We start from the raw sequence: 27,032 nt of genomic DNA on the forward strand, positions 1-27,032 counted from the left end.
TCAATACAAATGAATTTCATCGATATTTAGCGAAATTATCACCATTTATTACCAAATTTTTTCCCAATTTTTTTTTCTATTTTTTGTATTCACCCAAATGTATTGTAAATACGTGTTTTAGATGTAAAATAATGTGAACTTAACGTTAAAAATATAAAAAGTATGATTAGTTTAATAGAAATGACTTAAGACGATATTTAGCGGATTCATCACCTGTATTTCAAAATTTTTTTACGACCTTTTATATTCACCCAAATGTATTGTAAAGACGTGTTTTAGATGTAAAATAATGTGAACTTAACGATAAAAATATAAAAAGTATGATTAGTTCAATACAAATGACTTTAAACGATATTTAGCGGAATTATCACCATTTTTTACCAAATTTTTTTTCTATTTTTTGTATTCACCCAAATGTATTGTAAACACGTGTTTTAGATGTAAAATAATGTGAACTTAACGTTAAAAATATAAAAAGTATGATTAGTTTAATAGAAATGACTTAAGACGATATTTAGCGGATTCATCACCCGTATTTCAAAATTTTTTTACGACCTTTTATATTCACCCAAATGTATTGTAAATACGTGTTTTAGATGTAAAATAATGTGAAATTAACGATAAAAATATAAAAAGTATGATTAGTTCAATACAAATGACTTTAAACGATATTTAGCGGAATTATCACCATTTTTTACCAAATTTTTTTTCTATTTTTTGTATTCACCCAAATGTATTGTAAAGACGTGTTTTAGATGTAAAATAATGTGAACTTAACGTTAAAAATATAAAAAGTATGATTAGTTTAATAGAAATGACTTAAGACGATATTTAGCGGATTCATCACCTGTATTTCAAAATTTTTTTACGACCTTTTATATTCACCCAAATGTATGGTAAAGACGTGTTTTAGATGTAAAATAATGTGAACTTAACGTTAAAAATATAAAAAGTATGATTAGTTTAATAGAAATGACTTAAGACGATATTTAGCGGATTCATCACCTGTATTTCAAAATTTTTTTACGACCTTTTATATTCACCCAAATGTATTGTAAAGACGTGTTTTAGATGTTAAAATATGTGAACTTAACGATAAAAATATAAAAAGTATGATTAGTTCAATACAAATGACTTTAAACGATATTTAGCGGAATTATCACCATTTTTTACCAAATTTTTCTCCCAAATTTTTTTTCTATTTTTTGTATTCACCCAAATGTATTGTAAATACGAGTTTTAGATGTAAAATAATGTGAACTTAACGATAAAAATATAAAAAGTATGATTAGTTCAATACAAATGAATTTCATCGATATTTAGCGAAATTATCACCATTTATTACCAAATTTTTTCCCAATTTTTTTTTCTATTTTTTGTATTCACCCAAATGTATTGTAAACACGTGTTTTAGATGTAAAATAATGTTAACTTAACGTTAAAAATATAAAAAGTATGATTAGTTTAATAGAAATGACTTAAGACGATATTTAGCGGATTCATCACCTGTATTTCAAAATTTTTTTACGACCTTTTATATTCACCCAAATGTATTGTAAAGACGTGTTTTAGATGTAAAATAATGTGAACTTAACGATAAAAATATAAAAAGTATGATTAGTTCAATACAAATGACTTTAAACGATATTTAGCGGAATTATCTCCATTTTTTACCAAATTTTTTTTCTATTTTTTGTATTCACCCAAATGTATTGTAAACACGTGTTTTAGATGTAAAATAATGTGAACTTAACGTTAAAAATATAAAAAGTATGATTAGTTTAATAGAAATGACTTAAGACGATATTTAGCGGATTCATCACCTGTATTTCAAAATTTTTTTACGACCTTTTATATTCACCCAAATGTATTGTAAAGACGTGTTTTAGATGTAAAATTATGTGAACTTAACGATAAAAATATAAAAAGTATGATTAGTTTAATAGAAATGACTTAGGACGATATTTAGCGGATTCATCAACTGTATTTCAAAATTTTTTTACGACCTTTTATATTCACCCAAATGTATTGTAAAGACGTGTTTTAGATGTAAAATAATGTGAACTTAACGTTAAAAATATAAAAAGTATGATTAGTTTAATAGAATTGACTTAAGACGATATTTAGCGGATTCATCACCTGTATTTCAAAATTTTTTTACGACCTTTTATATTCACCCAAATGTATTGTAAAGACGTGTTTTAGATGTAAAATAATGTGAACTTAACGTTAAAATATAAAAAGTATGATTAGTTTAATAGAAAAGACTTAAGACGATATTTAGCGGATTCATCAACTGTATTTCAAAATTTTTTTACGACCTTTTATATTCACCCAAATGTATTGTAAAGACGTGTTATAGATGTTAAAATATGTGAACTTAACGATAAAAATATAAAAAGTATGATTAGTTCAATACAAATGACTTTAAACGATATTTAGAGGAATTATCACCATTTTTTACCAAATTTTTTTTCTATTTTTTGTATTCACCCAAATGTATTGTAAACACGTGTTTTAGATGTAAAATAATGTGAACTTAACGTTAAAAATATAAAAAGTATGATTAGTTTAATAGAAATGACTTAAGACGATATTTAGCGGATTCATCACCATTTTTTACCCAATTTTTTCCCAAATTTTTTTTCTATTTTTTGTATTCACCCAAATGTATTGTAAACACGTGTTTTAGATGTAAAATAATGTGAACTTAACGTTAAAAATATAAAAAGTATGATTAGTTTAATAGAAATGACTTAAGACGATATTTAGCGGATTCATCACCCGTATTTCAAAATTTTTTTACGACCTTTTATATTCACCCAAATGTATTGTAAATACGTGTTTTAGATGTAAAATAATGTGAAATTAACGATAAAAATATAAAAAGTATGATTAGTTCAATACAAATGACTTTAAACGATATTTAGCGGAATTATCACCATTTTTTACCAAATTTTTTTTCTATTTTTTGTATTCACCCAAATGTATTGTAAAGACGTGTTTTAGATGTAAAATAATGTGAACTTAACGTTAAAAATATAAAAAGTATGATTAGTTTAATAGAAATGACTTAAGACGATATTTAGCGGATTCATCACCTGTATTTCAAAATTTTTTTACGTCCTTTTATATTCACCCAAATGTATGGTAAAGACGTGTTTTAGATGTAAAATAATGTGAACTTAACGTTAAAAATATAAAAAGTATGATTAGTTTAATAGAAATGACTTAAGACGATATTTAGCGGATTCATCACCTGTATTTCAAAATTTTTTTACGACCTTTTATATTCACCCAAATGTATTGTAAAGACGTGTTTTAGATGTTAAAATATGTGAACTTAACGATAAAAATATAAAAAGTATGATTAGTTCAATACAAATGACTTTAAACGATATTTAGCGGAATTATCACCATTTTTTACCAAATTTTTTTTCTATTTTTTGTATTCACCCAAATGTATTGTAAAGACGTGTTTTAGATGTAAAATAATGTGAACTTAACGTTAAAAATATAAAAAGTATGATTAGTTTAATAGAAATGACTTAAGACGATATTTAGCGGATACATCACCTGTATTTCAAAATTTTTTTACGTCCTTTTATATTCACCCAAATGTATGGTAAAGACGTGTTTTAGATGTAAAATAATGTGAACTTAACGTTAAAAATATAAAAAGTATGATTAGTTTAATAGAAATGACTTAAGACGATATTTAGCGGATTCATCACCTGTATTTCAAAATTTTTTTACGACCTTTTATATTCACCCAAATGTATTGTAAAGACGTGTTTTAGATGTTAAAATATGTGAACTTAACGATAAAAATATAAAAAGTATGATTAGTTCAATACAAATGACTTTAAACGATATTTAGCGGAATTATCACCATTTTTTACCAAATTTTTCTCCCAAATTTTTTTTCTATTTTTTGTATTCACCCAAATGTATTGTAAATACGAGTTTTAGATGTAAAATAATGTGAACTTAACGATAAAAATATAAAAAGTATGATTAGTTCAATACAAATGAATTTCATCGATATTTAGCGAAATTATCACCATTTATTACCAAATTTTTTCCCAATTTTTTTTTCTATTTTTTGTATTCACCCAAATGTATTGTAAATACGTGTTTTAGATGTAAAATAATGTGAACTTAACGTTAAAAATATAAAAAGTATGATTAGTTTAATAGAAATGACTTAAGACGATATTTAGCGGATTCATCACCTGTATTTCAAAATTTTTTTACGACCTTTTATATTCACCCAAATGTATTGTAAAGACGTGTTTTAGATGTAAAATAATGTGAACTTAACGATAAAAATATAAAAAGTATGATTAGTTCAATACAAATGACTTTAAACGATATTTAGCGGAATTATCACCATTTTTTACCAAATTTTTTTTCTATTTTTTGTATTCACCCAAATGTATTGTAAACACGTGTTTTAGATGTAAAATAATGTGAACTTAACGTTAAAAATATAAAAAGTATGATTAGTTTAATAGAAATGACTTAAGACGATATTTAGCGGATTCATCACCCGTATTTCAAAATTTTTTTACGACCTTTTATATTCACCCAAATGTATTGTAAATACGTGTTTTAGATGTAAAATAATGTGAAATTAACGATAAAAATATAAAAAGTATGATTAGTTCAATACAAATGACTTTAAACGATATTTAGCGGAATTATCACCATTTTTTACCAAATTTTTTTTCTATTTTTTGTATTCACCCAAATGTATTGTAAAGACGTGTTTTAGATGTAAAATAATGTGAACTTAACGTTAAAAATATAAAAAGTATGATTAGTTTAATAGAAATGACTTAAGACGATATTTAGCGGATTCATCACCTGTATTTCAAAATTTTTTTACGACCTTTTATATTCACCCAAATGTATGGTAAAGACGTGTTTTAGATGTAAAATAATGTGAACTTAACGTTAAAAATATAAAAAGTATGATTAGTTTAATAGAAATGACTTAAGACGATATTTAGCGGATTCATCACCTGTATTTCAAAATTTTTTTACGACCTTTTATATTCACCCAAATGTATTGTAAAGACGTGTTTTAGATGTTAAAATATGTGAACTTAACGATAAAAATATAAAAAGTATGATTAGTTCAATACAAATGACTTTAAACGATATTTAGCGGAATTATCACCATTTTTTACCAAATTTTTCTCCCAAATTTTTTTTCTATTTTTTGTATTCACCCAAATGTATTGTAAATACGAGTTTTAGATGTAAAATAATGTGAACTTAACGATAAAAATATAAAAAGTATGATTAGTTCAATACAAATGAATTTCATCGATATTTAGCGAAATTATCACCATTTATTACCAAATTTTTTCCCAATTTTTTTTTCTATTTTTTGTATTCACCCAAATGTATTGTAAACACGTGTTTTAGATGTAAAATAATGTTAACTTAACGTTAAAAATATAAAAAGTATGATTAGTTTAATAGAAATGACTTAAGACGATATTTAGCGGATTCATCACCTGTATTTCAAAATTTTTTTACGACCTTTTATATTCACCCAAATGTATTGTAAAGACGTGTTTTAGATGTAAAATAATGTGAACTTAACGATAAAAATATAAAAAGTATGATTAGTTCAATACAAATGACTTTAAACGATATTTAGCGGAATTATCTCCATTTTTTACCAAATTTTTTTTCTATTTTTTGTATTCACCCAAATGTATTGTAAACACGTGTTTTAGATGTAAAATAATGTGAACTTAACGTTAAAAATATAAAAAGTATGATTAGTTTAATAGAAATGACTTAAGACGATATTTAGCGGATTCATCACCTGTATTTCAAAATTTTTTTACGACCTTTTATATTCACCCAAATGTATTGTAAAGACGTGTTTTAGATGTAAAATTATGTGAACTTAACGATAAAAATATAAAAAGTATGATTAGTTTAATAGAAATGACTTAGGACGATATTTAGCGGATTCATCAACTGTATTTCAAAATTTTTTTACGACCTTTTATATTCACCCAAATGTATTGTAAAGACGTGTTTTAGATGTAAAATAATGTGAACTTAACGTTAAAAATATAAAAAGTATGATTAGTTTAATAGAATTGACTTAAGACGATATTTAGCGGATTCATCACCTGTATTTCAAAATTTTTTTACGACCTTTTATATTCACCCAAATGTATTGTAAAGACGTGTTTTAGATGTAAAATAATGTGAACTTAACGTTAAAATATAAAAAGTATGATTAGTTTAATAGAAAAGACTTAAGACGATATTTAGCGGATTCATCAACTGTATTTCAAAATTTTTTTACGACCTTTTATATTCACCCAAATGTATTGTAAAGACGTGTTATAGATGTTAAAATATGTGAACTTAACGATAAAAATATAAAAAGTATGATTAGTTCAATACAAATGACTTTAAACGATATTTAGAGGAATTATCACCATTTTTTACCAAATTTTTTTTCTATTTTTTGTATTCACCCAAATGTATTGTAAACACGTGTTTTAGATGTAAAATAATGTGAACTTAACGTTAAAAATATAAAAAGTATGATTAGTTTAATAGAAATGACTTAAGACGATATTTAGCGGATTCATCACCATTTTTTACCCAATTTTTTCCCAAATTTTTTTTCTATTTTTTGTATTCACCCAAATGTATTGTAAACACGTGTTTTAGATGTAAAATAATGTGAACTTAACGTTAAAAATATAAAAAGTATGATTAGTTTAATAGAAATGACTTAAGACGATATTTAGCGGATTCATCACCCGTATTTCAAAATTTTTTTACGACCTTTTATATTCACCCAAATGTATTGTAAATACGTGTTTTAGATGTAAAATAATGTGAAATTAACGATAAAAATATAAAAAGTATGATTAGTTCAATACAAATGACTTTAAACGATATTTAGCGGAATTATCACCATTTTTTACCAAATTTTTTTTCTATTTTTTGTATTCACCCAAATGTATTGTAAAGACGTGTTTTAGATGTAAAATAATGTGAACTTAACGTTAAAAATATAAAAAGTATGATTAGTTTAATAGAAATGACTTAAGACGATATTTAGCGGATTCATCACCTGTATTTCAAAATTTTTTTACGTCCTTTTATATTCACCCAAATGTATGGTAAAGACGTGTTTTAGATGTAAAATAATGTGAACTTAACGTTAAAAATATAAAAAGTATGATTAGTTTAATAGAAATGACTTAAGACGATATTTAGCGGATTCATCACCTGTATTTCAAAATTTTTTTACGACCTTTTATATTCACCCAAATGTATTGTAAAGACGTGTTTTAGATGTTAAAATATGTGAACTTAACGATAAAAATATAAAAAGTATGATTAGTTCAATACAAATGACTTTAAACGATATTTAGCGGAATTATCACCATTTTTTACCAAATTTTTTTCCCAAATTTTTTTTCTATTTTTTGTATTCACCCAAATGTATTGTAAATACGAGTTTTAGATGTAAAATAATGTGAACTTAACGATAAAAATATAAAAAGTATGATTAGTTCAATACAAATGAATTTCATCGATATTTAGCGAAATTATCACCATTTATTACCAAATTTTTTCCCAATTTTTTTTTCTATTTTTTGTATTCACCCAAATGTATTGTAAATACGTGTTTTAGATGTAAAATAATGTGAACTTAACGTTAAAAATATAAAAAGTATGATTAGTTTAATAGAAATGACTTAAGACGATATTTAGCGGATTCATCACCTGTATTTCAAAATTTTTTTACGACCTTTTATATTCACCCAAATGTATTGTAAAGACGTGTTTTAGATGTAAAATAATGTGAACTTAACGATAAAAATATAAAAAGTATGATTAGTTCAATACAAATGACTTTAAACGATATTTAGCGGAATTATCACCATTTTTTACCAAATTTTTTTTCTATTTTTTGTTTTCACCCAAATGTATTGTAAACACGTGTTTTAGATGTAAAATAATGTGAACTTAACGTTAAAAATATAAAAAGTATGATTAGTTTAATAGAAATGACTTAAGACGATATTTAGCGGATTCATCACCCGTATTTCAAAATTTTTTTACGACCTTTTATATTCACCCAAATGTATTGTAAATACGTGTTTTAGATGTAAAATAATGTGAAATTAACGATAAAAATATAAAAAGTATGATTAGTTCAATACAAATGACTTTAAACGATATTTAGCGGAATTATCACCATTTTTTACCAAATTTTTTTTCTATTTTTTGTATTCACCCAAATGTATTGTAAAGACGTGTTTTAGATGTAAAATAATGTGAACTTAACGTTAAAAATATAAAAAGTATGATTAGTTTAATAGAAATGACTTAAGACGATATTTAGCGGATTCATCACCTGTATTTCAAAATTTTTTTACGACCTTTTATATTCACCCAAATGTATGGTAAAGACGTGTTTTAGATGTAAAATAATGTGAACTTAACGTTAAAAATATAAAAAGTATGATTAGTTTAATAGAAATGACTTAAGACGATATTTAGCGGATTCATCACCTGTATTTCAAAATTTTTTTACGACCTTTTATATTCACCCAAATGTATTGTAAAGACGTGTTTTAGATGTTAAAATATGTGAACTTAACGATAAAAATATAAAAAGTATGATTAGTTCAATACAAATGACTTTAAACGATATTTAGCGGAATTATCACCATTTTTTACCAAATTTTTCTCCCAAATTTTTTTTCTATTTTTTGTATTCACCCAAATGTATTGTAAATACGAGTTTTAGATGTAAAATAATGTGAACTTAACGATAAAAATATAAAAAGTATGATTAGTTCAATACAAATGAATTTCATCGATATTTAGCGAAATTATCACCATTTATTACCAAATTTTTTCCCAATTTTTTTTTCTATTTTTTGTATTCACCCAAATGTATTGTAAACACGTGTTTTAGATGTAAAATAATGTGAACTTAACGTTAAAAATATAAAAAGTATGATTAGTTTAATAGAAATGACTTAAGACGATATTTAGCGGATTCATCACCTGTATTTCAAAATTTTTTTACGACCTTTTATATTCACCCAAATGTATTGTAAAGACGTGTTTTAGATGTAAAATTATGTGAACTTAACGATAAAAATATAAAAAGTATGATTAGTTTAATAGAAATGACTTAGGACGATATTTAGCGGATTCATCAACTGTATTTCAAAATTTTTTTACGACCTTTTATATTCACCCAAATGTATTGTAAAGACGTGTTTTAGATGTAAAATAATGTGAACTTAACGTTAAAAATATAAAAAGTATGATTAGTTTAATAGAATTGACTTAAGACGATATTTAGCGGATTCATCACCTGTATTTCAAAATTTTTTTACGACCTTTTATATTCACCCAAATGTATTGTAAAGACGTGTTATAGATGTTAAAATATGTGAACTTAACGATAAAAATATAAAAAGTATGATTAGTTCAATACAAATGACTTTAAACGATATTTAGAGGAATTATCACCATTTTTTACCAAATTTTTTTTCTATTTTTTGTATTCACCCAAATGTATTGTAAACACGTGTTTTAGATGTAAAATAATGTGAACTTAACGTTAAAAATATAAAAAGTATGATTAGTTTAATAGAAATGACTTAAGACGATATTTAGCGGATTCATCACCCGTATTTCAAAATTTTTTTACGACCTTTTATTTTCACCCAAATGTATTGTAAAGACGTGTTTTAGATGTAAAATAATGTGAACTTAACGATAAAAATATAAAAAGTATGATTAGTTCAATACAAATGTCTTTAAACGATATTTAACGGTATTATCACCATTTTTTACCCAATTTTTTCCCAAATTTTTTTTCTATTTTTTGTATTCACCCAAATGTATTGTAAACACGTGTTTTAGATGTAAAATAATGTGAACTTAACGTTAAAAATATAAAAAGTATGATTAGTTTAATAGAAATGACTTAAGACGATATTTAGCGGATTCATCACCTGTATTTCAAAATTTTTTTACGACCTTTTATATTCACCCAAATGTATTGTAAAGACGTGTTTTAGATGTAAAATAATGTGAACTTAACGTTAAAAATATAAAAAGTATGATTAGTTTAATAGAAATGACTTAAGACGATATTTAGCGGATTCATCACCTGTATTTCAAAATTTTTTTACGACCTTTTATATTCACCCAAATGTATTGTAAAGACGTGTTTTAGATGTTAAAATATGTGAACTTAACGATAAAAATATAAAAAGTATGATTAGTTCAATACAAATGACTTTAATCGATATTTAGCGAAATTATCACCATTTTTTACCAAATTTTTCTCCCAAATTTTTTTTCTATTTTTTGTATTCACCCAAATGTATTGTAAATACGAGTTTTAGATGTAAAATAATGTGAACTTAACGATAAAAATATAAAAAGTATGATTAGTTCAATACAAATGACTTTAAACGATATTTAGAGGAATTATCACCATTTTTTACCAAATTTTTTTTCTATTTTTTGTATTCACCCAAATGTATTGTAAACACGTGATTTAGATGTAAAATAATGTGAACTTAACGTTAAAAATATAAAAAGTATGATTAGTTTAATAGAAATGACTTAAGACGATATTTAGCGGATTCATCACCCGTATTTCAAAATTTTTTTACGACCTTTTATTTTCACCCAAATGTATTGTAAAGACGTGTTTTAGATGTAAAATAATGTGAACTTAACGATAAAAATATAAAAAGTATGATTAGTTCAATACAAATGTCTTTAAACGATATTTAGCGGTATTATCACCATTTTTTACCCAATTTTTTCCCAAATTTTTTTTCTATTTTTTGTATTCACCCAAATGTATTGTAAACACGTGTTTTAGATGTAAAATAATGTGAACTTAACGTTAAAAATATAAAAAGTATGATTAGTTTAATAGAAATGACTTAAGACGATATTTAGCGGATTCATCACCTGTATTTCAAAATTTTTTTACGACCTTTTATATTCACCCAAATGTATTGTAAAGACGTGTTTTTGATGTAAAATAATGTGAACTTAACGTTAAAAATATAAAAAGTATGATTAGTTCAATACAAATGACTTTAATCGATATTTAGCGAAATTATCACCATTTTTTACCAAATTTTTCTCCCAAATTTTTTTACGACCTTTTATATTCACCCAAATGTATTGTAAAGACGTGTTTTAGATGTTAAAATATGTGAACTTAACGATAAAAATATAAAAAGTATGATTAGTTCAATACAAATGACTTTAAACGATATTTAGAGGAATTATCACCATTTTTTACCAAATTTTTTTTCTATTTTTTGTATTCACCCAAATGTATTGTAAACACGTGTTTTAGATGTAAAATAATGTGAACTTAACGTTAAAAATATAAAAAGTATGATTAGTTTAATAGAAATGACTTAAGACGATATTTAGCGGATTCATCACCCGTATTTCAAAATTTTTTTACGACATTTTATATTCACCCAAATGTATTGTAAAGACGTGATTTAGATGTAAAATTATGTGAACTTAACGATAAAAATATAAAAAGTATGATTAGTTCAATACAAATGTCTTTAAACGATATTTAGCGGTATTATCACCATTTTTTACCCAAATTTTTCCCAAATTTTTTTTCTATTTTTTGTATTCACCCAAATGTATTGTAAATACGTGTTTTAGATGTAAAATATTGTAAACTTAACGATAAAAATATAAAAAGTATGATTAGTTCAATACAAATGACTTTAAACGATATTTAGCGGAATTATCACCATTTTTTACCAAATTTTTTTTCTATTTTTTGTATTCACCCAAATGTATTGTAAAGACGTGTTTTAGATGTAAAATAATGTGAAATTAACGTTAAAATTATAAAAAGTATGATTAGTTTAATAGAAATGACTTAAGACGATATTTAGCGGATTCATCACCTGTATTTCAAAATTTTTTTACGACCTTTTATATTCACCCAAATGTATTGTAAAGACGTGTTTTAGATGTAAAATAATGTGAACTTAACGTTAAAAATATAAAAAGTATGATTAGTTTAATAGAAATGACTTAAGACGATATTTAGCGGATTCATCACCTGTATTTCAAAATTTTTTTACGACCTTTTATATTCACCCAAATGTATTGTAAAGACGTGTTTTAGATGTTAAAATTTGTGAACTTAACGATAAAAATATAAAAAGTATGATTAGTTCAATACAAATGACTTTAATCGATATTTAGCGAAAATATCACCATTTTTTACCAAATTTTTCTCCCAAATTTTTTTTCTATTTTTTGTATTCACCCAAATGTATTGTAAATACGAGTTTTAGATGTAAAATATGTGAACTTAACGATAAAAATATAAAAAGTATGATTAGTTCAATACAAATGACTTAAGACGATATTTAGCGGATTCATCGCCCGTATTTCAAAATTTTTTTACGACCTTTTATATTCACCCAAATGTATTGTAAATACGTGTTTTAGATGTAAAATAATGTGAAATTAACGATAAAAATATAAAAAGTATGATTAGTTCAATACAAATGACTTTAATCGATATTTAGCGAAATTATCACCATTTTTTACCAAATTTTTCTCCCAAATTTTTTTACGACCTTTTATATTCACCCAAATGTATTGTAAAGACGTGTTTTAGATGTTAAAATATGTGAACTTAACGATAAAAATATAAAAAGTATGATTAGTTCAATACAAATGACTTTAAACGATATTTAGAGGAATTATCACCATTTTTTACCAAATTTTTTTTCTATTTTTTGTATTCACCCAAATGTATTGTAAACACGTGTTTTAGATGTAAAATAATGTGAACTTAACGTTAAAAATATAAAAAGTATGATTAGTTTAATAGAAATAACTTAAGACGATATTTAGCGGATTCATCACCCGTATTTCAAAATTTTTTTACGACCTTTTATTTTCACCCAAATGTATTGTAAAGACGTGTTTTAGATGTAAAATTATGTGAACTTAACGATAAAAATATAAAAAGTATGATTAGTTCAATACAAATGACTTTCATCGATATTTAGCGAAATTATCACCATTTATTACCAAATTTTTTCCCAATTTTTTTTTCTATTTTTTGTATTCACCCAAATGTATTGTAAACACGTGTTTTAGATGTAAAATAATGTGAACTTAACGTTAAAAATATAAAAAGTATGATTAGTTTAATAGAAATGACTTAAGACGATATTTAGCGGATTCATCAACCGTATTTCAAAATTTATTTACGACCTTTTATATTCACCCAAATGTATTGTAAATACGTGTTTTAGATGTAAAATAATGTGAAATTAACGATAAAAATATAAAAAGTATGATTAGTTCAATACAAATGACTTTAATCGATATTTAGCGAAATTATCACCATTTTTTACCAAATTTTTCTCCCAAATTTTTTTACGACCTTTTATATTCACCCAACTGTATTGTAAAGACGTGTTTTAGATGTTAAAATATGTGAACTTAACGATAAAAATATAAAAAGTATGATTAGTTCAATACAAATGACTTTAAACGATATTTAGAGGAATTATCACCATTTTTTACCAAATTTTTTTTCTATTTTTTGTATTCACCCAAATGTATTGTAAACACGTGTTTTAGATGTAAAATAATGTGAACTTAACGTTAAAAATATAAAAAGTATGATTAGTTTAATAGAAATGACTTAAGACAATATTTAGCGGATTCATCACCCGTATTTCAAAATTTTTTTACGACCTTTTATATTCACCCAAATGTATTGTAAAGACGTGATTTAGATGTAAAATTATGTGAACTTATCGATAAAAATATAAAAAGTATGATTAGTTCAATACAAATGTCTTTAAAAAAATATTTAGCGGTATTATCACCATTTTTTACCCAAATTTTTCCCAAATTTTTTTTCTATTTTTTGTATTCACCCAAATGTATTGTAAATACGTGTTTTAGATGTAAAATATTGTGAACTTAACGATAAAAATATAAAAAGTATGATTAGTTCAATACAAATGACTTTAAACGATATTTAGCGGAATTTTCACCATTTTTTACCAAATTTTTTTTCTATTTTTTGTATTCACCCAAATGTATTGTAAAGACGTGTTTTAGATGTAAAATAATGTGAAATTAACGTTAAAATTATAAAAAGTATGATTAGTTTAATAGAAATGACTTAAGACGATATTTAGCGGATTCATCACCTGTATTTCAAAATTTTTTTACGACCTTTTATATTCACCCAAATGTATTGTAAAGACGTGATTTAGATGTAAAATAATGTGAACTTAACGTTAAAAATATAAAAAGTATGATTAGTTTAATAGAAATGACTTAAGACGATATTTAGCGGATTCATCACCTGTATTTCAAAATTTTTTTACGACCTTTTATATTCACCCAAATGTATTGTAAAGACGTGTTTTAGATGTTAAAATTTGTGAACTTAACGATAAAAATATAAAAAGTATGATTAGTTCAATACAAATGACTTTAATCGATATTTAGCGAAATTATCACCATTTTTTACCAAATTTTTCTCCCAAATTTTTTTTCTATTTTTTGTATTCACCCAAATGTATTGTAAATACGAGTTTTAGATGTAAAATATGTGAACTTAACGATACAAATATAAAAAGTATGATTAGTTCAATACAAATGACTTAAGACGATATTTAGCGGATTCATCACCCGTATTTCAAAATTTTTTTACGACCTTTTATATTCACCCAAATGTATTGTAAATACGTGTTTTAGATGTAAAATAATGTGAAATTAACGATAAAAATACAAAAAGTATGATTAGTTCAATACAAATGACTTTAATCGATATTTAGCGAAATTATCACCATTTTTTACCAAATTTTTCTCCCAAATTTTTTTACGACCTTTTATATTCACCCAAATGTATTGTAAAGACGTGTTTTAGATGTTAAAATATGTGAACTTAACGATAAAAATATAAAAAGTATGATTAGTTCAATACAAATGACTTTAAACGATATTTAGAGGAATTATCACCATTTTTTACCAAATTTTTTTTCTATTTTTTGTATTCACCCAAATGTATTGTAAACACGTGTTTTAGATGTAAAATAATGTGAACTTAACGTTAAAAATATAAAAAGTATGATTAGTTTAATAGAAATGACTTAAGACGATATTTAGCGGATTCATCACCTGTATTTCAAAATTTTTTTACGACCTTTTATATTCACCCAAATGTATTGTAAAGACGTGTTTTAGATGTAAAATAATGTGAACTTAACGTTAAAAATAAAAAAAGTATGATTAGTTTAATAGAAATGACTTAAGACGATATTTAGCGGATTCATCACCTGTATTTCAAAATTTTTTTACGACCTTTTATATTCACCCAAATGTATTGTAAAGACGTGTTTTAGATGTTAAAATATGTGAACTTAACGATAAAAATATAAAAAGTATGATTAGTTCAATACAAATGACTTTAATCGATATTTAGCGAAATTATCACCATTTTTTACCAAATTTTTCTCCCAAATTTTTTTTCTATTTTTTGTATTCACCCAAATGTATTGTAAATACGAGTTTTAGATGTAAAATAATTTGAACTTAACGATAAAAATATAAAAAGTATGATTAGTTCAATACAAATGACTTTCATCGATATTTAGCGAAATTATCACCATTTATTACCAAATTTTTTCCCAATTTTTTTTTCTATTTTTTGTATTCACCCAAATGTATTGTAAACACGTGTTTTAGATGTAAAATAATGTGAACTTAACGTTAAAAATATAAAAAGTATGATTAGTTTAATAGAAATGACTTAAGACGATATTTAGCGGATTCATCACCCGTATTTCAAAATTTTTTTACGACCTTTTATATTCACCCAAATGTATTGTAAATACGTGTTTTAGATGTAAAATAATGTGAAATTAACGATAAAAATATAAAAAGTATGATTAGTTCAATACAAATGACTTTAATCGATATTTAGCGAAATTATCACCATTTTTTACCAAATTTTTCTCCCAAATTTTTTTACGACCTTTTATATTCACCCAAATGTATTGTAAAGACGTGTTTTAGATGTTAAAATATGTGAACTTAACGATAAAAATATAAAAAGTATGATTAGTTCAATACAAATGACTTTAAACGATATTTAGAGGAATTATCACCATTTTTTACCAAATTTTTTTTCTATTTTTTGTATTCACCCAAATGTATTGTAAACACGTGTTTTAGATGTAAAATAATGTGAACTTAACGTTAAAAATATAAAAAGTATGATTAGTTTAATAGAAATGACTTAAGACGATATTTAGCGGATTCATCACCTGTATTTCAAAATTTTTTTACGACCTTTTATATTCACCCAAATGTATTGTAAAGACGTGTTTTAGATGTTAAAATTTGTGAACTTAACGATAAAAATATAAAAAGTATGATTAGTTCAATACAAATGACTTTAATCGATATTTAGCGAAATTATCACCATTTTTTACCAAATTTTTCTCCCAAATTTTTTTTCTATTTTTTGTATTCACCCAAATGTATTGTAAATACGAGTTTTAGATGTAAAATATGTGAACTTAACGATAAAAATATAAAAAGTATGATTAGTTCAATACAAATGACTTAAGACGATATTTAGCGGATTCATCGCCCGTATTTCAAAATTTTTTTACGACCTTTTATATTCACCCAAATGTATTGTAAATACGTGTTTTAGATGTAAAATAATGTGAAATTAACGATAAAAATATAAAAAGTATGATTAGTTCAATACAAATGACTTTAAACGATATTTAGAGGAATTATCACCATTTTTTACCAAATTTTTTTTCTATTTTTTGTATTCACCCAAATGTATTGTAAACACGTGTTTTAGATGTAAAATAATGTGAACTTAACGTTAAAAATATAAAAAGTATGATTAGTTTAATAGAAATGACTTAAGACGATATTTAGCGGATTCATCACCTGTATTTCAAAATTTTTTTACGACCTTTTATATTCACCCAAATGTATTGTAAAGACGTGTTTTAGATGTAAAATAATGTGAACTTAACGTTAAAAATAAAAAAAGTATGATTAGTTTAATAGAAATGACTTAAGACGATATTTAGCGAAATTATCACCATTTTTTACCAAATTTTTCTCCCAAATTTTTTTTCTATTTTTTGTATTCACCCAAATGTATTGTAAATACGAGTTTTAGATGTAAAATATGTGAACTTAACGATAAAAATATAAAAAGTATGATTAGTTCAATACAAATGACTTAAGACGATATTTAGCGGATTCATCGCCCGTATTTCAAAATTTTTTTACGACCTTTTATATTCACCCAAATGTATTGTAAATACGTGTTTTAGATGTAAAATAATGTGAAATTAACGATAAAAATATAAAAAGTATGATTAGTTCAATACAAATGACTTTAAACGATATTTAGAGGAATTATCACCATTTTTTACCAAATTTTTTTTCTATTTTTTGTATTCACCCAAATGTATTGTAAACACGTGTTTTAGATGTAAAATAATGTGAACTTAACGTTAAAAATATAAAAAGTATGATTAGTTTAATAGAAATGACTTAAGACGATATTTAGCGGATTCATCACCTGTATTTCAAAATTTTTTTACGACCTTTTATATTCACCCAAATGTATTGTAAAGACGTGTTTTAGATGTAAAATAATGTGAACTTAACGTTAAAAATAAAAAAAGTATGATTAGTTTAATAGAAATGACTTAAGACGATATTTAGCGGATTCATCACCTGTATTTCAAAATTTTTTTACGACCTTTTATATTCACCCAAATGTATTGTAAAGACGTGTTTTAGATGTTAAAATATGTGAACTTAACGATAAAAATATAAAAAGTATGATTAGTTCAATACAAATGACTTTAATCGATATTTAGCGAAATTATCACCATTTTTTACCAAATTTTTCTCCCAAATTTTTTTTCTATTTTTTGTATTCACCCAAATGTATTGTAAATACGAGTTTTAGATGTAAAATAATGTGAACTTAACGATAAAAATATAAAAAGTATGATTAGTTCAATACAAATGACTTTCATCGATATTTAGCGAAATTATCACCATTTATTACCAAATTTTTTCCCAATTTTTTTTTCTATTTTTTGTATTCACCCAAATGTATTGTAAACACGTGTTTTAGATGTAAAATAATGTGAACTTAACGTTAAAAATATAAAAAGTATGATTAGTTTAATAGAAATGACTTAAGACGATATTTAGCGGATTCATCACCCGTATTTCAAAATTTTTTTACGACCTTTTATATTCACCCAAATGTATTGTAAATACGTGTTTTAGATGTAAAATAATGTGAAATTAACGATAAAAATATAAAAAGTATGATTAGTTCAATACAAATGACTTTAATCGATATTTAGCGAAATTATCACCATTTTTTACCAAATTTTTCTCCCAAATTTTTTTACGACCTTTTATATTCACCCAAATGTATTGTAAAGACGTGTTTTAGATGTTAAAATATGTGAACTTAACGATAAAAATATAAAAAGTATGATTAGTTCAATACAAATGACTTTAAACGATATTTAGAGGAATTATCACCATTTTTTACCAAATTTTTTTTCTATTTTTTGTATTCACCCAAATGTATTGTAAACACGTGTTTTAGATGTAAAATAATGTGAACTTAACGTTAAAAATATAAAAAGTATGATTAGTTTAATAGAAATGACTTAAGACGATATTTAGCGGATTCATCACCTGTATTTCAAAATTTTTTTACGACCTTTTATATTCACCCAAATGTATTGTAAAGACGTGTTTTAGATGTTAAAATTTGTGAACTTAACGATAAAAATATAAAAAGTATGATTAGTTCAATACAAATGACTTTAATCGATATTTAGCGAAATTATCACCATTTTTTACCAAATTTTTCTCCCAAATTTTTTTTCTATTTTTTGTATTCACCCAAATGTATTGTAAATACGAGTTTTAGATGTAAAATATGTGAACTTAACGATAAAAATATAAAAAGTATGATTAGTTCAATACAAATGACTTAAGACGATATTTAGCGGATTCATCGCCCGTATTTCAAAATTTTTTTACGACCTTTTATATTCACCCAAATGTATTGTAAATACGTGTTTTAGATGTAAAATAATGTGAAATTAACGATAAAAATATAAAAAGTATGATTAGTTCAATACAAATGACTTTAATCGATATTTAGCGAAATTATCACCATTTTTTACCAAATTTTTCTCCCAAATTTTTTTACGACCTTTTATATTCACCCAAATGTATTGTAAAGACGTGTTTTAGATGTTAAAATATGTGAACTTAACGATAAAAATATAAAAAGTATGATTAGTTCAATACAAATGACTTTAAACGATATTTAGAGGAATTATCACCATTTTTTACCAAATTTTTTTTCTATTTTTTGTATTCACCCAAATGTATTGTAAACACGTGTTTTAGATGTAAAATAATGTGAACTTAACGTTAAAAATATAAAAAGTATGATTAGTTTAATAGAAATGACTTAAGACGATATTTAGCGGATTCATCACCTGTATTTCAAAATTTTTTTACGACCTTTTATATTCACCCAAATGTATTGTAAAGACGTGTTTTAGATGTTAAAATATGTGAACTTAACGATAAAAATATAAAAAGTATGATTAGTTCAATACAAATGACTTTAATCGATATTTAGCGAAATTATCACCATTTTTTACCAAATTTTTCTCCCAAATTTTTTTTCTATTTTTTGTATTCACCCAAATGTATTGTAAATACGAGTTTTAGATGTAAAATAATGTGAACTTAACGATAAAAATATAAAAAGTATGATTAGTTCAATACAAATGACTTTCATCGATATTTAGCGAAATTATCACCATTTATTACCAAATTTTTTCCCAATTTTTTTTTCTATTTTTTGTATTCACCCAAATGTATTGTAAACACGTGTTTTAGATGTAAAATAATGTGAACTTAACGTTAAAAATATAAAAAGTATGATTAGTTTAATAGAAATGACTTAAGACGATATTTAGCGGATTCATCACCCGTATTTCAAAATTTTTTTACGACCTTTTATATTCACCCAAATGTATTGTAAATACGTGTTTTAGATGTAAAATAATGTGAAATTAACGATAAAAATATAAAAAGTATGATTAGTTCAATACAAATGACTTTAATCGATATTTAGCGAAATTATCACCATTTTTTACCAAATTTTTCTCCCAAATTTTTTTACGACCTTTTATATTCACCCAAATGTATTGTAAAGACGTGTTTTAGATGTTAAAATATGTGAACTTAACGATAAAAATATAAAAAGTATGATTAGTTCAATACAAATGACTTTAAACGATATTTAGAGGAATTATCACCATTTTTTACCAAATTTTTTTTCTATTTTTTGTATTCACCCAAATGTATTGTAAACACGTGTTTTAGATGTAAAATAATGTGAACTTAACGTTAAAAATATAAAAAGTATGATTAGTTTAATAGAAATGACTTAAGACGATATTTAGCGGATTCATCACCTGTATTTCAAAATTTTTTTACGACCTTTTATATTCACCCAAATGTATTGTAAATACGAGTTTTAGATGTAAAATAATGTGAACTTAACGATAAAAATATAAAAAGTATGATTAGTTCAATACAAATGACTTTCATCGATATTTAGCGAAATTATCACCATTTATTACCAAATTTTTTCCCAATTTTTTTTTCTATTTTTTGTATTCACCCAAATGTATTGTAAACACGTGTTTTAGATGTAAAATAATGTGAACTTAACGTTAAAAATATAAAAAGTATGATTAGTTTAATAGAAATGACTTAAGACGATATTTAGCGGATTCATCACCCGTATTTCAAAATTTTTTTACGACCTTTTATATTCACCCAAATGTATTGTAAATACGTGTTTTAGATGTAAAATAATGTGAAATTAACGATAAAAATATAAAAAGTATGATTAGTTCAATACAAATGACTTTAATCGATATTTAGCGAAATTATCACCATTTTTTACCAAATTTTTCTCCCAAATTTTTTTACGACCTTTTATATTCACCCAAATGTATTGTAAAGACGTGTTTTAGATGTTAAAATATGTGAACTTAACGATAAAAATATAAAAAGTATGATTAGTTCAATACAAATGACTTTAAACGATATTTAGAGGAATTATCACCATTTTTTACCAAATTTTTTTTCTATTTTTTGTATTCACCCAAATGTATTGTAAACACGTGTTTTAGATGTAAAATAATGTGAACTTAACGTTAAAAATATAAAAAGTATGATTAGTTTAATAGAAATGACTTAAGACGATATTTAGCGGATTCATCACCTGTATTTCAAAATTTTTTTACGACCTTTTATATTCACCCAAATGTATTGTAAAGACGTGTTTTAGATGTTAAAATTTGTGAACTTAACGATAAAAATATAAAAAGTATGATTAGTTCAATACAAATGACTTTAATCGATATTTAGCGAAATTATCACCATTTTTTACCAAATTTTTCTCCCAAATTTTTTTTCTATTTTTTGTATTCACCCAAATGTATTGTAAATACGAGTTTTAGATGTAAAATATGTGAACTTAACGATAAAAATATAAAAAGTATGATTAGTTCAATACAAATGACTTAAGACGATATTTAGCGGATTCATCGCCCGTATTTCAAAATTTTTTTACGACCTTTTATATTCACCCAAATGTATTGTAAATACGTGTTTTAGATGTAAAATAATGTGAAATTAACGATAAAAATATAAAAAGTATGATTAGTTCAATACAAATGACTTTAATCGATATTTAGCGAAATTATCACCATTTTTTACCAAATTTTTCTCCCAAATTTTTTTACGACCTTTTATATTCACCCAAATGTATTGTAAAGACGTGTTTTAGATGTTAAAATATGTGAACTTAACGATAAAAATATAAAAAGTATGATTAGTTCAATACAAATGACTTTAAACGATATTTAGAGGAATTATCACCATTTTTTACCAAATTTTTTTTCTATTTTTTGTATTCACCCAAATGTATTGTAAACACGTGTTTTAGATGTAAAATAATGTGAACTTAACGTTAAAAATATAAAAAGTATGATTAGTTTAATAGAAATAACTTAAGACGATATTTAGCGGATTCATCACCCGTATTTCAAAATTTTTTTACGACCTTTTATTTTCACCCAAATGTATTGTAAAGACGTGTTTTAGATGTAAAATTATGTGAACTTAACGATAAAAATATAAAAAGTATGATTAGTTCAATACAAATGACTTTCATCGATATTTAGCGAAATTATCACCATTTATTACCAAATTTTTTCCCAATTTTTTTTTCTATTTTTTGTATTCACCCAAATGTATTGTAAACACGTGTTTTAGATGTAAAATAATGTGAACTTAACGTTAAAAATATAAAAAGTATGATTAGTTTAATAGAAATGACTTAAGACGATATTTAGCGGATTCATCACCCGTATTTCAAAATTTATTTACGACCTTTTATATTCACCCAAATGTATTGTAAATACGTGTTTTAGATGTAAAATAATGTGAAATTAACGATAAAAATATAAAAAGTATGATTAGTTCAATACAAATGACTTTAATCGATATTTAGCGAAATTATCACCATTTTTTACCAAATTTTTCTCCCAAATTTTTTTACGACCTTTTATATTCACCCAAATGTATTGTAAAGACGTGTTTTAGATGTTAAAATATGTGAACTTAACGATAAAAATATAAAAAGTATGATTAGTTCAATACAAATGACTTTAAACGATATTTAGAGGAATTATCACCATTTTTTACCAAATTTTTTTTCTATTTTTTGTATTCACCCAAATGTATTGTAAACACGTGTTTTAGATGTAAAATAATGTGAACTTAACGTTAAAAATATAAAAAGTATGATTAGTTTAATAGAAATGACTTAAGACGATATTTAGCGGATTCATCACCCGTATTTCAAAATTTTTTTACGACCTTTTATATTCACCCAAATGTATTGTAAAGACGTGATTTAGATGTAAAATTATGTGAACTTATCGATAAAAATATAAAAAGTATGATTAGTTCAATACAAATGTCTTTAAAAAAATATTTAGCGGTATTATCACCATTTTTTACCCAAATTTTTCCCAAATTTTTTTTCTATTTTTTGTATTCACCCAAATGTATTGTAAATACGTGTTTTAGATGTAAAATATTGTGAACTTAACGATAAAAATATAAAAAGTATGATTAGTTCAATACAAATGACTTTAAACGATATTTAGCGGAATTTTCACCATTTTTTACCAAATTTTTTTTCTATTTTTTGTATTCACCCAAATGTATTGTAAAGACGTGTTTTAGATGTAAAATAATGTGAAATTAACGTTAAAATTATAAAAAGTATGATTAGTTTAATAGAAATGACTTAAGACGATATTTAGCGGATTCATCACCTGTATTTCAAAATTTTTTTACGACCTTTTATATTCACCCAAATGTATTGTAAAGACGTGTTTTAGATGTAAAATAATGTGAACTTAACGTTAAAAATATAAAAAGTATGATTAGTTTAATAGAAATGACTTAAGACGATATTTAGCGGATTCATCACCTGTATTTCAAAATTTTTTTACGACCTTTTATATTCACCCAAATGTATTGTAAAGACGTGTTTTAGATGTTAAAATTTGTGAACTTAACGATAAAAATATAAAAAGTATGATTAGTTCAATACAAATGACTTTAATCGATATTTAGCGAAATTATCACCATTTTTTACCAAATTTTTCTCCCAAATTTTTTTTCTATTTTTTGTATTCACCCAAATGTATTGTAAATACGAGTTTTAGATGTAAAATATGTGAACTTAACGATAAAAATATAAAAATTATGATTAGTTCAATACAAATGACTTAAGACGATATTTAGCGGATTCATCACCCGTATTTCAAAATTTTTTTACGACCTTTTATATTCACCCAAATGTATTGTAAATACGTGTTTTAGATGTAAAATAATGTGAAATTAACGATAAAAATACAAAAAGTATGATTAGTTCAATACAAATGACTTTAATCGATATTTAGCGAAATTATCACCATTTTTTACCAAATTTTTCTCCCAAATTTTTTTACGACCTTTTATATTCACCCAAATGTATTGTAAAGACGTGTTTTAGATGTTAAAATATGTGAACTTAACGATAAAAATATAAAAAGTATGATTAGTTCAATACAAATGACTTTAAACGATATTTAGAGGAATTATCACCATTTTTTACCAAATTTTTTTTCTATTTTTTGTATTCACCCAAATGTATTGTAAACACGTGTTTTAGATGTAAAATAATGTGAACTTAACGTTAAAAATAAAAAAAGTATGATTAGTTTAATAGAAATGACTTAAGACGATATTTAGCGGATTCATCACCTGTATTTCAAAATTTTTTTACGACCTTTTATATTCACCCAAATGTATTGTAAAGACGTGTTTTAGATGTAAAATAATGTGAACTTAACGTTAAAAATAAAAAAAGTATGATTAGTTTAATAGAAATGACTTAAGACGATATTTAGCGGATTCATCACCTGTATTTCAAAATTTTTTTACGACCTTTTATATTCACCCAAATGTATTGTAAAGACGTGTTTTAGATGTTAAAATATGTGAACTTAACGTTAAAAATATAAAAAGTATGATTAGTTTAATAGAAATGACTTAAGACGATATTTAGCGGATTCATCACCTGTATTTCAAAATTTTTTTACGACCTTTTATATTCACCCAAATGTATTGTAAAGACGTGTTTTAGATGTTAAAATTTGTGAACTTAACGATAAAAATATAAAAAGTATGATTAGTTCAATACAAATGACTTTAATCGATATTTAGCGAAATTATCACCATTTTTTACCAAATTTTTCTCCCAAATTTTTTTTCTATTTTTTGTATTCACCCAAATGTATTGTAAATACGAGTTTTAGATGTAAAATATGTGAACTTAACGATAAAAATATAAAAAGTATGATTAGTTCAATACAAATGACTTAAGACGATATTTAGCGGATTCATCGCCCGTATTTCAAAATTTTTTTACGACCTTTTATATTCACCCAAATGTATTGTAAATACGTGTTTTAGATGTAAAATAATGTGAAATTAACGATAAAAATATAAAAAGTATGATTAGTTCAATACAAATGACTTTAATCGATATTTAGCGAAATTATCACCATTTTTTACCAAATTTTTCTCCCAAATTTTTTTACGACCTTTTATATTCACCCAAATGTATTGTAAAGACGTGTTTTAGATGTTAAAATATGTGAACTTAACGATAAAAATATAAAAAGTATGATTAGTTCAATACAAATGACTTTAAACGATATTTAGAGGAATTATCACCATTTTTTACCAAATTTTTTTTCTATTTTTTGTATTCACCCAAATGTATTGTAAACACGTGTTTTAGATGTAAAATAATGTGAACTTAACGTTAAAAATATAAAAAGTATGATTAGTTTAATAGAAATAACTTAAGACGATATTTAGCGGATTCATCACCCGTATTTCAAAATTTTTTTACGACCTTTTATTTTCACCCAAATGTATTGTAAAGACGTGTTTTAGATGTAAAATTATGTGAACTTAACGATAAAAATATAAAAAGTATGATTAGTTCAATACAAATGACTTTCATCGATATTTAGCGAAATTATCACCATTTATTACCAAATTTTTTCCCAATTTTTTTTTCTATTTTTTGTATTCACCCAAATGTATTGTAAACACGTGTTTTAGATGTAAAATAATGTGAACTTAACGTTAAAAATATAAAAAGTATGATTAGTTTAATAGAAATGACTTAAGACGATATTTAGCGGATTCATCACCCGTATTTCAAAATTTATTTACGACCTTTTATATTCACCCAAATGTATTGTAAATACGTGTTTTAGATGTAAAATAATGTGAAATTAACGATAAAAATATAAAAAGTATGATTAGTTCAATACAAATGACTTTAATCGATATTTAGCGAAATTATCACCATTTTTTACCAAATTTTTCTCCCAAATTTTTTTACGACCTTTTATATTCACCCAAATGTATTGTAAAGACGTGTTTTAGATGTTAAAATATGTGAACTTAACGATAAAAATATAAAAAGTATGATTAGTTCAATACAAATGACTTTAAACGATATTTAGAGGAATTATCACCATTTTTTACCAAATTTTTTTTCTATTTTTTGTATTCACCCAAATGTATTGTAAACACGTGTTTTAGATGTAAAATAATGTGAACTTAACGTTAAAAATATAAAAAGTATGATTAGTTTAATAGAAATGACTTAAGACGATATTTAGCGGATTCATCACCCGTATTTCAAAATTTTTTTACGACCTTTTATATTCACCCAAATGTATTGTAAAGACGTGATTTAGATGTAAAATTATGTGAACTTATCGATAAAAATATAAAAAGTATGATTAGTTCAATACAAATGTCTTTAAAAAAATATTTAGCGGTATTATCACCATTTTTTACCCAAATTTTTCCCAAATTTTTTTTCTATTTTTTGTATTCACCCAAATGTATTGTAAATACGTGTTTTAGATGTAAAATATTGTGAACTTAACGATAAAAATATAAAAAGTATGATTAGTTCAATACAAATGACTTTAAACGATATTTAGCGGAATTTTCACCATTTTTTACCAAATTTTTTTTCTATTTTTTGTATTCACCCAAATGTATTGTAAAGACGTGTTTTAGATGTAAAATAATGTGAAATTAACGTTAAAATTATAAAAAGTATGATTAGTTTAATAGAAATGACTTAAGACGATATTTAGCGGATTCATCACCTGTATTTCAAAATTTTTTTACGACCT

This window comes from Diuraphis noxia, unplaced genomic scaffold (assembly GCF_037042655.1).
Source record: "Diuraphis noxia isolate RWA-SAM2 unplaced genomic scaffold, SU_Dnox_SAM2 contig0006, whole genome shotgun sequence".
Lineage (NCBI taxonomy): Eukaryota > Metazoa > Arthropoda > Insecta > Hemiptera > Aphididae > Diuraphis > Diuraphis noxia.